Below are 13,999 nucleotides of genomic sequence, written 5' to 3'. Positions count from 1 at the left end.
ATGAAAGACTGTACTCCAACAAATTCAATAATTTAGAGGATGTGGGCAAATACCTGGAAAAGCACTCTCTTCCCAAATGAACACACATGGACATTAAGAACTTAAACAGACCCATAGCAAAAGAAGAAATAGATAAGGTCATCAAGACACTCCCAGCTAATAAAACCCCAGTCCAGATGGTTTCTGAGGAAAATTCTTCCAAGCATTAAGAGAAGAGCCGAGACCAATCCTACACAGTCTTCCAGAACATAGAAATGGACAGCAAACTCCCAAACTCAGTCTATAGAGCCAGCATAACCCAAACTGGGCAAAGTCTCCATAAGGACATATATATCCTGTGTTAAATATATATATATATGTACATACATATATGTAAATAAATAAATAAATATATATATTTATACCTGTTTATATATAGAACACAGGTATAAATATCCTCAACAAAACTTGGCCAATAGAATCCAACAATATATAATAATAGTAAGACATCTTGGCCAAGTGGGATTGATGCCAGGCATGCAGGAATGGTTCATCATTCAACAAACAATTAATGTGATCCATCACATCAACAAGAAAAAGTACAAGAACCGTATGATCATATCAATTGATGCAGAAAATGCATTTGATGACATCCAACACCCATTTCTAATAAAGACTCTCAAGAAGATAAGACTACAAGGGAAAATCCTCGGTACAATAGCCAATATTACACTCAATGGAGAAAACTAAAAACATTTATACTGAATTAGGGAACTGGACAAAGATGTCTTTAGCCTTACAACAACAGCAAAATATCAAGGATATGCATTTGGGGGAAGCAGAAGTGAAACTTCCGCTATTTGCAGGCGGTGTGATTTTAGCTATTGAGAATCCGCAGGGGTTCACAATATGATTGCTGGAACCAATAGGGGGGCTTAGTAGAGTAGCAGGACATATGATTAACAATCAGAAATCAATTGGATTTCTATACCCTAATGATGAGAATACAGAAAATGATATCAAGGAATAAGTACCATTCACAAGGGTCACACAAAAGCTGAAATACCTAGGAATAAAGCTAACCAAAAAACCTAAAAGACCTACAGCATGTTCCCAAGCTCTGGGCTGGTGTGGCCATCTGGTCTCCAACTGCAGGCAAGGGCAACCTGCAGAGACTGGGACAGCTCAGGTCAGCAAAGGATCTGCAGCTGCCACTCGCCTTTCTTATAACATTCTCCAGGATCTGGACAAGGAAGTCCAGTTTTCCATCAGCTTCCATGTAGAGCTGGCTAGTAAAACAGCCTTGAAATGTGATTACACGCAAAAGATCTAGAGTTTAGAGCATCGAAGCACTACGGGAAGAAAGAACTTCAAACAGGTTCTTTTTTATGAGGCAGAAAATGTTTAAATGTATCTGGCTTAATAAGTAAAAAGACTTGTGGGAGTGGAAAAACAAAACAAAAGACCTATAGGACAAAAACGACAGAACATTACTACAAGAAACCAAAAGGGATTTAAACAAATGGAAGATTATCCCATGTCTGTGGGTTGCAAGACTCAATATTGTGAGAATGTCAATATTACCTAAAAAGCCACTACACATTCATTTCAATCCTGATTCAAATTCCAGCATCATTCTTCAATGAATGGAAAATCCAATTACCAACTTCCAATGGAAAAGGAAGAGCTCAGGATCGGCAAAGAACTCCTCAAGAAGAACAAAGTAGGTGGTCTTGCCCCACCTGACCTCAAACCTACTGCACAGCCACAGTTGTCAACACAGCCTGCTGCTGGTACACCGATCACTGCTCAGACCAGTATATTGGCCGGAAAACCCAGAAAGCTGATGGTGCACGGCTATCAGAAGAGACAGTGTCTGGGGTCTTCAAGGCTTGAAGGTAAACAAGCGGCCATCTAACTCAGAAGCAACAAAGCCCACATGGAAGAAAACACCAGCCTGTGTGATTATGTGGTTCTGAAGGGATCAGTTATCAGGCATCAAAGAACAAAAAATCATATCATTGGGTGCACACCTCCATGATACGACTGCTGAGGACAAACGGGTGCATAAGCAAATGTGGAGAAGAAAACTGATGGTGCCCGGCTATCAGAAGAGACAGTGTCTGGGGTCTTAAAGGCTTGAAGGTAAACAAGCGGCCATCAAGCTCAGAAGCAAGAAAGTCAACATGGAAGAAGCACACCAGCCTGTGCGATCACGAGGTGTCGAAGGGATCAGGTATAAGGCATCATCAGAAAAAAAATCTTACCATAGTGAATGAAGGGGGAAGTGCAGAGTGGAGACCCAAAGCCCATTTGTCGGCCACTGGAGATCCCCTCACAGGGGTCTAGGGAGGAGATGAGTCAGTCAGGGTGCGATGTAGCACTGATGAAAAATACAGCTTTCCTCCAGTTCCTAAATGCTTCCTCCCCACCAACTATCATGATCTGAATTCTACCTTGCAAGTCTGGATAGAGCAGAGGATGTACACTGGTGCAGATAGGAGCTGGAGGCACAGGGAATCCAGGGTGGATGATACCTTCAGGACTAGGGGTGTGAGGGGTGATACTGGGAAGATAGAGGGTGAGTGGGTTGGAAAAAGGGAACTGATTACAAGGATCTACATGTGACCTCCTCCCTGGGGGACGGACAATAGAAAAGGGGGTGAAGGGAGATGTCGGACAGGGCAAGATATGACAAAATAATTTATAAATTATCAAGGGCTCATGAGGGAGAGGGGAGCAGGGAGGGAGGGGAAAAAAGAGGACCTGATGCAAAGGGCTTAAGTGGAGAGCAAATGCTTTGAAAATGATGAGGGCAATGAATGTACAGGTGTGCTTGACACAATTGATGTATGGATGGATTGTGCTAAGAGTTTTATGAGTCCCTAATAAAATGTTTAAAAATAAAAACCTCTGCTCAGAGAAAACTGATTTTTGACAAAGTGCATGAACCATTCAGTGGGAAGAAGCTGCCTTCTTCAATAAAGGGCATTGGAAAGTCTGGCTACCCACGTGCAGAAGAATGAAACAAGATCCATATCTTACTCCAAGCACAAACACAAACCCCAGGTCGTTCAAACACCTAACTGTAAAACCCATATCTCTCAGGGTCATCATGAGAAAACAGGGTCAAAGCTAGGAGGCCAGTGCAGGCCATAGACGGCTAGCAGGATTAGAATAGGAAACACACTATGTGGAAGATAAAGTAGATGAGTGGGACCTATATTTTAAAAAACAACAACTGTGTACACCAAAATATTTCATTCCAAGAGTGAAAAGAGCACACAGACTGGGAAAAGATATTTAGTAACTACATAACAGACTAAGGACTAATTACTCAAATCTACAGAATTTTACAATTTACCACAAGAAAAAACTTTTCCCTCTGAGAAAGTGGGCAAACGAGATGAACAGATGATTCACAAAGGATGACACCTGAATGGCTGATAAACACATGAGGGATGCTCCAGGTCAACAGCCACCTGGGAAGAAGCATGTCAAAACACCGATGAGATACCACCCAGTGCCCATAACGACAGCCCAATTTTCAAAGACTGAAAAAAACACATGTTGGTGTGGGTGTGGTGAGATAGGGATTCCTATTCACTGTTGGCGGACTGTTAAACACGTACAGGAATGTGGAAGGCGATATGGTGATATCTCAAACAGATGGTGATTGAACTACCAGCAATTGATCCAGCCATACCATTACTGGGCATATGCCCCCCCAAAAATGAGAAACAGATCATGAACAAATGCTTGCTCCCCATGTTCACTGCAGCAGATTTCACAATAGCAGGAACCTGGAAACAGCCTAAATTTGTATCAGTAGAAGAGTGGATTAAAAACTCTGGTATGTACACACAATGGAATACTATGCATCCCTGAAAATAATGATGACACGATGGAGCATCTCAACTCATGGAGGGGTCTGGAAGACGGTACGCCCAGTGAAGTTAGTCAAGCACAAATGGATAAGTACTGTGTGAGTCTACTGAGGTAGGAGCAAGCAGCGGAACAGACACGAGCTCAAGCTTGCAGGCCATCCAGTCTTCTGGCCGGGGACGAGACAGCCTGGAAAAGAGCCGGACCTGGGCCCATCTGCTACTGGTTAAGATAGTGTATGTTACAGCTGGGATCAAATGGTTGGGGGAGGGGGGTGTTGTCAGCTGAGTAAGGTTGCCATGTGGATTTGGGGTGAGTCCCCCCAGAGAGGGAGGTGGCCCTGTCAAAGAGACGAGGCTTACTGATGGAAGGGGCAGGGTGGGAGAGGGGAGATGGAACCGCACATTTGGAGGCACATAGGTGCATGTCTGTTGCGGGTAAGGGAGGGAGGGCTGACCTCCACGTGCGGGAAGGAGTGTCTGAGGATGCTTTGGGGATTATTAGGTGGGGAATGAACATTGGTGGAATGCAGTGGGTGGGCAACATTGAACTAGGGCATCCTGGGGTATCCTGGGAATCAAAGCCAGGTGTCTTGGAATGCTGGGACAACGAATCCTGGATCTTTGGGGGGCACAGCATGCTACAGATGCTGTATTTAGATGAGACCTCAAGCGGGAAATGCACTTGGTAAACGAGACTCTACCTAAGACACACTTGTGACCTTAGAACTTAGGTCGGAAAATACACGGTGTACAGAAGACAGTGTGCCAAGAAAGCTGTGCTGTTGGTCGGCGGGCAAACAGCCTTGCTACATCAATGCCCTAAATGCTGAATTAGGATGTGTACTATTCCGGCAATCCTGTGACAAGCATTCTGTTTTATGTTGCGGAGATGCTTGTTTAGGGTAGGGTGTGCCTCGGATGTGTGTTGCCATGGGGGTTCACCCCCTTGAAGTGGTGTTACTTGTTCTTCTGCTGGTAAAGGAAACCCAGGGAAGTTCAACCTGTAGGAAAAGCAAAGAGAACAAGGGTTTTTCAGGAGGAGGGGGCATGCACAGGGTTGGAGGAGATAAAGGGGAGATGATATCACGGAGTCCAGGAAGGAAAAGTGTGTTAGGAGAGTGATTGTGGTAGCAATTGTACAATTCTGTTTGTTTGCTTGAACTATGGGATGAGATGCCACATGCATTACCCCCATTACAGAAAATTAAAAGAAAAAAACAAACCCCAAAACATAGAACATATCTGAATGGCTTTGGGCTCACACTAAATGCCAGCTCCAACTTCAGAACAATTAGTTCTTACATCACGGCCCTGCTCGATCCTCACCCTCAGGAAAGGAACACAGAAGACATGGGTGCTGTGGCAAAACGTAGTGAAGCATTTAGATGGTGCTTACCTATCAGATAGAATAGCATCTGGGGTCTAAAGGCTTGTCTCCAAACAAGCAGCCACCTAAGGGAGATGTCCATGAAGTCCACATGGAGGAAGCACGCCATCATCCGTCACCGCGGTATTGGCATCCATGTAATCTTAAGTTGAATACGGGATCAGTATCAGAGCCTACACTGTGAGAATCCAGTGTATAGAAGGGGAGGGATGGCAGTGGGAGCCATTTGTGGAACTCCTCAGGAAGTAAGCCTGCGGAGAACTCCCGTCTACAGTTGAGGGATGAGAGCAAAGGGGTCAGCAAACATACTGGTTGGGAGAGAGAAGTACATAAGATCAAAGGCATAGGTCTGACCTGAACAGTTACAGCTTGGTCAGTAGATCCCCCTGTGATGCAGGCTAGACTTGATCTGGTTTCCAAAATTTTCTATATTTTGGGTGTGTATTGTGTTGTTTGGATTTTGTTTGTTCGTATTCGAGTGTAACTCAAAGGTGTTAGGTCCATGGAGGTCATCCTCTTGCACCTGTGTCACATGCTTTTCCCTTTTTTCAGTATATGAAACCCAGGATTGATGAACCTATAGGGGCAGCAAGCAGGATGAGGGGTGTGTGTCGGGTACAGTGGTGGTGATGGTAAAAGGGAGACAATGTCAAGGAGTCCAGGTAGAAAATGAGTAGTTGGAAACTGACTGTAGAAGCAATTGTACAATTCTATTTGACATTGTTAAAATATGGAATAATATGATTTGTGTATTAAATCCCAACTGAAAAAAATTAGAACAAGGGAATACTGCATTGGTTTAAAATAAGGAAAAGTGTGTGTCAAAGAGGTATCTTCTTGCTATACTTATCTGTATGCTGTGTAACTCCTCAGAGAAACTGCACGATGTGAAGAAGAATGTGGCAGTAGGATTGGAGGAAAGCTTATTACAAGCTCCAATATGCCAATGACACCACCTTGCTTGCGGAAAATCCAGGCTGCCAGCTTTCAGCATGGATTACAGCTCAATGTGAAGAAACCCCACATTCTCTCACAGGTGAGACAGCCCAGCGAGATGCCAACCAACTCCACCCGGAAGAAGCACGCCATCATCCGTCACCGTGGTATTGGCATCCATATAACCCAAGTCAAAGGAGGGATCAGTAGGTAGCATTATGATACATGAGGAAAAGATTCAAAATATCAAACATTTCATCTTGCTTGGCTCCACCATCAATATTCATGGAAGCAGCAGCCAATGGATTGAACGGCGCCTTGCCTTAGGAGCCCGGGTGGCACAGTGGTTTGGCACTGGGCTGAGATCTGCGTGGTCAGCATTTCGAAACCACCTGCCACTGTGAAAAAAAAGACGGGTCTTTTCTATTCCTGTAATCAATTGCAGTCTAGGACACTCAAAGGGACAGTTTTACCTTGTCCTATATAGTAGCTACGTGTCGTCATCAACGTGATGGCAGTGAGTTTGGTTTTTTGTTGTGCATTAAGTAACTCTGTTGCCCATGTGCTCTTAAAAGTGTTGCAGAGTAGGGGTGCTATTCCAAAGGCTAAGTAAGGTGTGACGGCCTCAAACAATGGTCCTTTTAATTACGTGTATGTGTGTGAAAGTTGGACACTGAGGGGAAAAGGATGAAGAAAAGTTGACGAGACCACCACGGGCTGCCAGGAGCAGAGACGGATCTGTCGTGGAAGAAGTGCAACCAGAGGTTCCTGAAAGGGAAGGATGCTGAGGCTTCATGTTATATACCTCGGTCATATAGTCGGGAGAGACCGCGCCTTGAGCAGGAAATCATGCTTGGTCAAATGGAGGGCAGTGACAAAGAGGAAATCTCTGCACAAGGGGATTGACCCATTGGCTACATCAGTGGGCCCAAACACAGGAACCATTGTGAGGACAGAGCAGGACCAAACAGTGTTGCTTTTGTTGTGCACAGGGTCGCTATGGGGTGGAACCCACTCACTGCTCCTAACAACAGCCAGCTTAAACGAGACTTCTGACTTATCTTAATCTTGGTTTACAGTCATATATCTCCTGACATCATTTCTAAAATAGCCCAACAAATAATAATGAATGGGAAGGAAAAAAATTATCACTTTATTTTTAGTTATACCAATGCCAATAACTCCCATCTCTAATGTGCTGTAGAAATAAATCAATTTATACCTCATTCTGAAAACCTTGGCTAATCTCTTCTTCCTACTCCAAGTTAAATAACAAGATGGGAAATATCAGAAATATTCAGAGATTGTAAAGCTCCTTAAATGAATCTACTCTGTGCTGGATAAAATGTGGTCCCCAACGTAACTTATGTCTACTACTATCTTCTTCATTGTCTTATTTCGTTCACCTCAGGACCCTCCTCAGACGGATGGGTGGTCTACATCCCTCTCCAGCTTTTGCAACATGGGCCACTTTTATTGGAACGTGTGGAGCCACTTTAGCACATTCAAAATTAATTCTTTCAATCCTAATTTTGATGTCTTCCACATTTTCAGAAGTTCAAGAATAATCATGTTTATAAAAATAGGTCCACACCTAATCGTGTTAGAGAACACGGCGATATTATATAAAGTCCCAAAGATATTATGGACATTTATTATCTAAGTTCCATTTCTCTTATATCAATAAAAAAAGTACTCAGAACCAAATAAACATATTTTGATCTTATTGTATTAATTATTCAGAGACCACTGACGATGAGCAGAGTTCTTTGGAATGAATAGACTACACAGAGATTCTGTACAATTGAAAAACCAACAGCTTCTTTGTTTCTACCCCATTGTAAGAATAGTTCACCTAGACCAGTTATCTAAACGCCGGAATTTATAATACTAAACCAACTTGGTAGAAGTCTACCTTCGCCATTCTGATTATCTTGCCATCGATGCTCAAGGATTCCTTTGTGTTTTTTCTTATTTGAAAGACCAGAGGAACATCCCTACGTGGCATGCAGAGACAGAATGACTAAAGAGTGGGCGAGTCCACTTCCCCATATAATGTGACCTAATCTGTAGAAAGGAAATAAAAATAAATGTCAAAAAAGAATGCTTAAGATGATTACATTAGCCGGAAGACCAAATCGGTAACAGAGCATGATACATAAAATGTGCTACTAAAATTTAAACTGCACTGCTTTGTTAGAGTCTGCATGAGATGAAAATGTTATTTGAAAAGAAATTCACAAATTATAATTCATGTTGTTGCCTGGTGAATCAAGTCTGTTGTGACTCATGGTGACTGTGTACAGCAGCATGAAACCTGCCAAGACCTGCCTCGTGTTTACAATGGTTATGTCTGAACCCATGTTCCGGCCACAGCTCGTGATGCTTCCTAACTGGAAGTCAGACTTCCAAACTCCGGGAAGAGAGCAGTTCAAAAGAGAACTTTCTTTCTCGTGTCTGATGGTATCTAACGCTTATTGATTAAGTAATCATTAAAGAACCGATGTTCTAAATAATTTAGGTATTAACTAGACTCATAATCACAACTCTTTTCATCTATTTACTATGTGTTGGTCCTTACTATGTATTTATTTATTTTTAGCATTTGTAAAAATAGATTTATAGGCTTATCATTTACATATTACACAAGTGAGTGGTCCAACACTATGTGGAAGAGCTGTGTAACCGTTACCATGGTTTCACAACATCTTCTTCTTTCTTGGGGTCATTTTCTTGTTCCCCATTTACCTCTACTCCTGCCGTACCTCTTGGTAATTATTAATCCAACTTTTCTCTCTATAGATTTACATGTCCTGGATTTTATATACCGAATACCTTAAAAAACTCAAACAAGAAACAAACAATGATGATAAAAAAACTCAATAAAAAAGGAAAACATGTTAAAAATTAAAACAAGTTAAAATGGTTCAAAAGTGAGATCAAATTATTAATGTGTTACATTTTAACCTAACTACAACTGCTTTAATTGACTTTAAAATACTCTGACAACAGCCTATTCAATTCCCTGGATTATGGTCTGAGGGGTTCTCTAGAGGGCTTCCATTCTCATGCGTGTTTGGAAACTGAGTGTGGAAGCAATTGTACATCCTACTAACCACACTTTTACAAGTACAATTATTTCCCTCCCTCATTTTCCCAGTGAAGGACCTAAGACCAGCTGAAACCTGATGAAGGAGAGGACTCTTGAGCTTACATGTCTTTGAGTGAAGTCTAGGTCTCTCTGTATATCTACTGACTAAAGATCAAAGGGCAGGTGAAAAGGTACATAAAAATGCTAGAATCATTTCCTTCATGGAAATCTCTCTCTCTATGGATTATAAATCATGAGCACACCAAATGACTTAAGGATCCAACCTACTCAGTTGAAAGACAGAAAATATTATAAAGAATTAAAAAACATTACAAATATACACTAAGAGGATGATTTTTGTATTTTTCCTAACCTAGTAAACAAAGCTATAGCAAAAACCAAGCTGTGCTTTATTCACTGTGGAATGCAGTTTCTCTTTTGTCAGACCCAGAGTATATTTTTGATACCATATCATGGCTATAATCTTTTATCTTCAGCAATGCTCTTTTTGTTTGTTTGCAGACATCCTTAGTCTACATGTATAATTACACCCATAGCACTGAAGAGCTCAAAGTCAAGAAAATAAAACTAATTATTGTAGCTCATTATATCAGCATGTTCATTGAGTTCAAATCATTTCCTTTCTTAAGCCATGGTAAAAAGCTAAGACAAACAAAAAGGAGTTAAATGTTCTACCAAATCACAGCAGCTGGTAATTGTTAACAGTGTTCATGTGTCATATTAAAGTCAGTGGGAAGCTATGGGTGGGAAAATTTCTTTTCTTTCTTCCAGATGGCTTCTGTAGCTTAACTTGTCAGAATTAAGGCTGATGATGGAATATGAGTGTCTGATTGAGGTAAAAGCTTGCCAAAGCTCTGTGTGGACAGTAAGATGTTCCCTAATTCCCTGGATCCCTTCTTTACGTCCCTCCTTTCAAGAGGCATTGTGCTGTTTTGGAAAGAACACAGAAAGAAGCATAAAAATATTTTAGGTTCCAAGCCTGTCTGTGTGGTCTTGGGCAAGTGCTTTTAACTACTTTAAGCATAAGTATCTTGATTTTTTTTAAAGGAAAAAGAAAGCTAATAGAAATATTGTATCTCCAAGACTAGTGTTTATCACATTATAAAGGTCATTTTATTGAAGCTGTGTTATATGCTTTTCCAATTTCTGGTATTTGAAACTCAGGATTGATGAACCTGTAGGGACAATGAGTAGAATAAGGGGTTCAGTGGGTCCGGGGGGGCGGTGCAGTGGTGGAGGAAAGGTGAAAGGGAGATGATATAAAAAGAATGTATAAAAAGAATGACTGGAAACTAATTGTGGTAACAATTGTATATCCTACTGGACGTGATTGAAATATGGAATGATATGATATATGTATTAAATCCCAACTAATAAAAATATATTGATCATTCTATCATTTTAATTTAATCAACATTACATCATATATACCAGATGAGTGGACATTTTCTGATTTTTTTTCAAATCTATTAATGGCACTATCTGCTTCCAGACAGGATCGCACGGCAGACTTCCATAAATAATGAAAATGCTTGACAAAACATATGCCATAGCTGTTTCCAGATTTTGAACAGAAAAGTAATGAGACGAAGTTACTTGAAGGAAATGAATAAGATAAGCTTCACAATTGCCTGGTTTTCTGCCAGGAGGAGCCTGGTGTGGTGTCAGCACAGAGAGAGGGCGTGCGAACACAGCATGTTTGTCCACGAGAGTACAATAAGTAGAAATCAGATACTTACAGCTTCCAGAATAACCTTTGATGGAGCAGATCCTACAATAAACAAATTTTACAGAGAAACTACAGAATTACTGAATATCAAGGACATAATCCATGCAGAAAGGAAAAGTTCATTAAAAAGATAGGGGAGGGGGAAAATATCCCCAAACGGATGTCATCAGAGACCTTGAGAAGAGCGCTTGGAGGCAAATAGAAGATTTCAAAGGGTAGCTCAAGAAGGCAGAGATAGATATTCTAATGAAATGTGTGACGAGCTGGAGTTAGGAGGCCAAAGGAAGAACGCATGCACCCTATTTCGAGCTGAAAGAATTGAAGAAAATATCCAAGTCTTGAGTTGCAATATAGCAGGTTCCTAGGGCTAAAAACTGAATATTGAATGTACCATAGAATTCCAGAAGAATGAAGGAATCTGATTTGGAAGTACAGCTAGAATGTTTCTCAGCAGGAGATGGTAAGACAGCATGATGGAGGGGCCTGAGCTGGTAAAGTAGCGGATCAACATAAAGGAGAAAGATCCTGAACAAGACCGAATGACACAGTGGCAACAACCGTAGGCTCAAGCAATCCCAAGAGTGGCACAAGACTGGCTCGAGTGGTGTTCTGCAGTGTGCTCACTGGGAGTCGGAACCAACTTGATCGCACTGACGGCACTAGTGATCAAGAACATGGCTTCTAGAGACGAAATGCTAAACTGGACACAGCCTAACTCAACGTTACTTGCTGTGCAATTTTGGACAGTTTACTTTCCTGTCTCAGCTACTATTATACAAATATTACACGAGAGTAATATGTTATTTATAGGTGTTTGTGTTAATCGATATAAAGGACTTCAAAATAACAGTAAATAAAGGCTATTGCAAATACATAGCATTCAGTGATCAGTTCTTTATATTTAATGACATGTTTCAGTTCTGCCTCATTTTTAGGGATTGAAATATGACAGACAATTCAAACCTCATCACTTTACTCCTTCTTCTCTCTTCCAAAATGACAAATTGGCTTGGGCTCTATGATTTCCTTGCCATATTTTAATACACTTTTGAATCTGTAATTAATACATAATATTGCTTTTCATTCTAAATTTGCAATTCCATATTAGTGCCCAGGTATACTTAATGAAGAATCTACATTTCAAGATTTGTATAATTTATATTATCTGTTAAAAAAGAAATGATGCAATCATAATTTTTATGAGGTCCAAGCTTACACATTTATGATTTGGTATATCAGATGAAATATTAGAAAATAAGTAACCTTATTTATTATCAGAGGATATGTTTTATCTTTTACTTATTAAAATATGCCTAATAGTTACAACTAAATTAAACTCCAAATATGCAGGGATACCCCCCCAAAAACAGAATTTTTTTTCATAGCTAAGCATTTAATTTTTTTTTACAAAACAACCTTATCACCTTCAAAGTACTCTTCATTCCACTTAATACATTTGTCAAATCTGAAATTCCATTCTTGGAAACATTTTCCAAACTCATCTGTTTGGATGACTGACAGCACCTCCCTTGCTTTTTTCTTGATTCCTTCTATGTCGTCAAATCACTGTCCTTTCATGTCCTTCTTCATTCGTGGAACTACTAAAATAGAAAGAGAACACAATAACATGTTATAATTTTCTTAATATCTGTGAATAAGAGCGGCGAGGGGAGGGAGAGAAATAGAAACAAACAGCTTCAGCTAGGCTATTTTGAGATATACCTCAGCAAAATGAGCTCCTGCTACTAGTGCTGTTCAGGAACGCAGGAGAGAGTGCAGGAGACTCAGAAAAACAATTTCTGAATGGCACATCACTGTGACGTGATGGTATCCTAGGGCTTCTTTGTTCTTGTATGAGAATGTATTTCTCTGTTCCTTCATCAAAGGTATCATTTTATCATAACAGAAACATCATGTTTTCAATTTTTGCTACATTGGAACCTGTTCTAAATGATATCTTCACAAGATAGTTATTATTTTATTTTTGTTTTCAACATTTTCTTATATAACTCACTTTTAATTGCATTCAATCTATAGAGCTACAGTCATATAATATACAGGATTTTACGTGGCATAAAATACTGCCTAATGGGGGAGGTGTTAGTTTCTCTGTAAATTCGTTTATTATAGGATCTGCTCCATCAAATGTTATTCTGGTAGCTGTAAGTATCTAATGGGATGCAGCTAAGTGCAAGGTTGGTGGTTCAAAACCACCAGCCACTCCATGAGGGATGTTTGGTCTCATAAACACTTATTGTCTGGGAACCCCTATGTAGCACTCACTGTGAGTCAGAATTGATACAACGGCAGTGGTTTGGTCTTAGGATGAGGATTTATTAATCAAAACAATGAAACTCTCTAGCCAACAAAGTCATTTCATTTCTTCTTTCCCATTTTTTTATTGATTGGGATTAACCTATATTAAATCATTCCATAGTTTAATCATGTCCAACAGAATTGTACATTTGCTCTCACAACCAGTTTTCAAAAATCATTTTCTATTTGGACCCCTTGACTCATCACCCCCTCCTCCTTCTGTGCCCCCTCCTACGCAGATCTTTATTCCAACATTTCATGTCTTAACCTAATCTTAGGAAATGTTTTTTTCCCCAAATTTTTAAGAGCATTAGATACTATTCTTAGGTTTTCTTTCTTTCATCTCTTCTTTTTTTCTTTTTCTCACTTTGTTGTCAGGTTTTGAAAAAAACAACAACAGGATCAAGTCCTATGCTAGGAACGTCAAATGGTAAACAAGGAAGAGTTCCCTGAACCACGTCTTAAGGCAGATCGTAGTGAGGCGTTGGAGGGTTAGTTAGGGAAGCACAACATTATAACATAGCCGCAAGGTGGTGAGTGACAGCATGGTGACATGGAGAAGGAGATCACCTGCAGCAGCACACCGTAAGTTCAAGATTAAAAAAGGAATGTTGAAGTGCTTCAAGGAAAAATGATAGAGTTTCAATGAATGG

The 13,999-nt window shown here is 40.4% G+C and overlaps 1 non-coding gene across 1 annotated transcript; it reads left to right on the top strand.

Moving 5' to 3' along the window:
- Nucleotides 1-1,082: 1,082 nt before the first annotated feature.
- Nucleotides 1,083-1,211, top strand: LOC142425215 (small nucleolar RNA SNORA44). The gene has a single exon (XR_012779568.1). It is a non-coding gene; the product is annotated as a small nucleolar RNA SNORA44 (small nucleolar RNA).
- Nucleotides 1,212-13,999: the final 12,788 nt, after the last annotated feature.

This window comes from Tenrec ecaudatus, chromosome 13 (assembly GCF_050624435.1).
Source record: "Tenrec ecaudatus isolate mTenEca1 chromosome 13, mTenEca1.hap1, whole genome shotgun sequence".
Lineage (NCBI taxonomy): Eukaryota > Metazoa > Chordata > Mammalia > Afrosoricida > Tenrecidae > Tenrec > Tenrec ecaudatus.
Note: the sequence above shows the minus strand (reverse complement) of the source record. Positions and strands in the feature narration are given on the sequence as shown.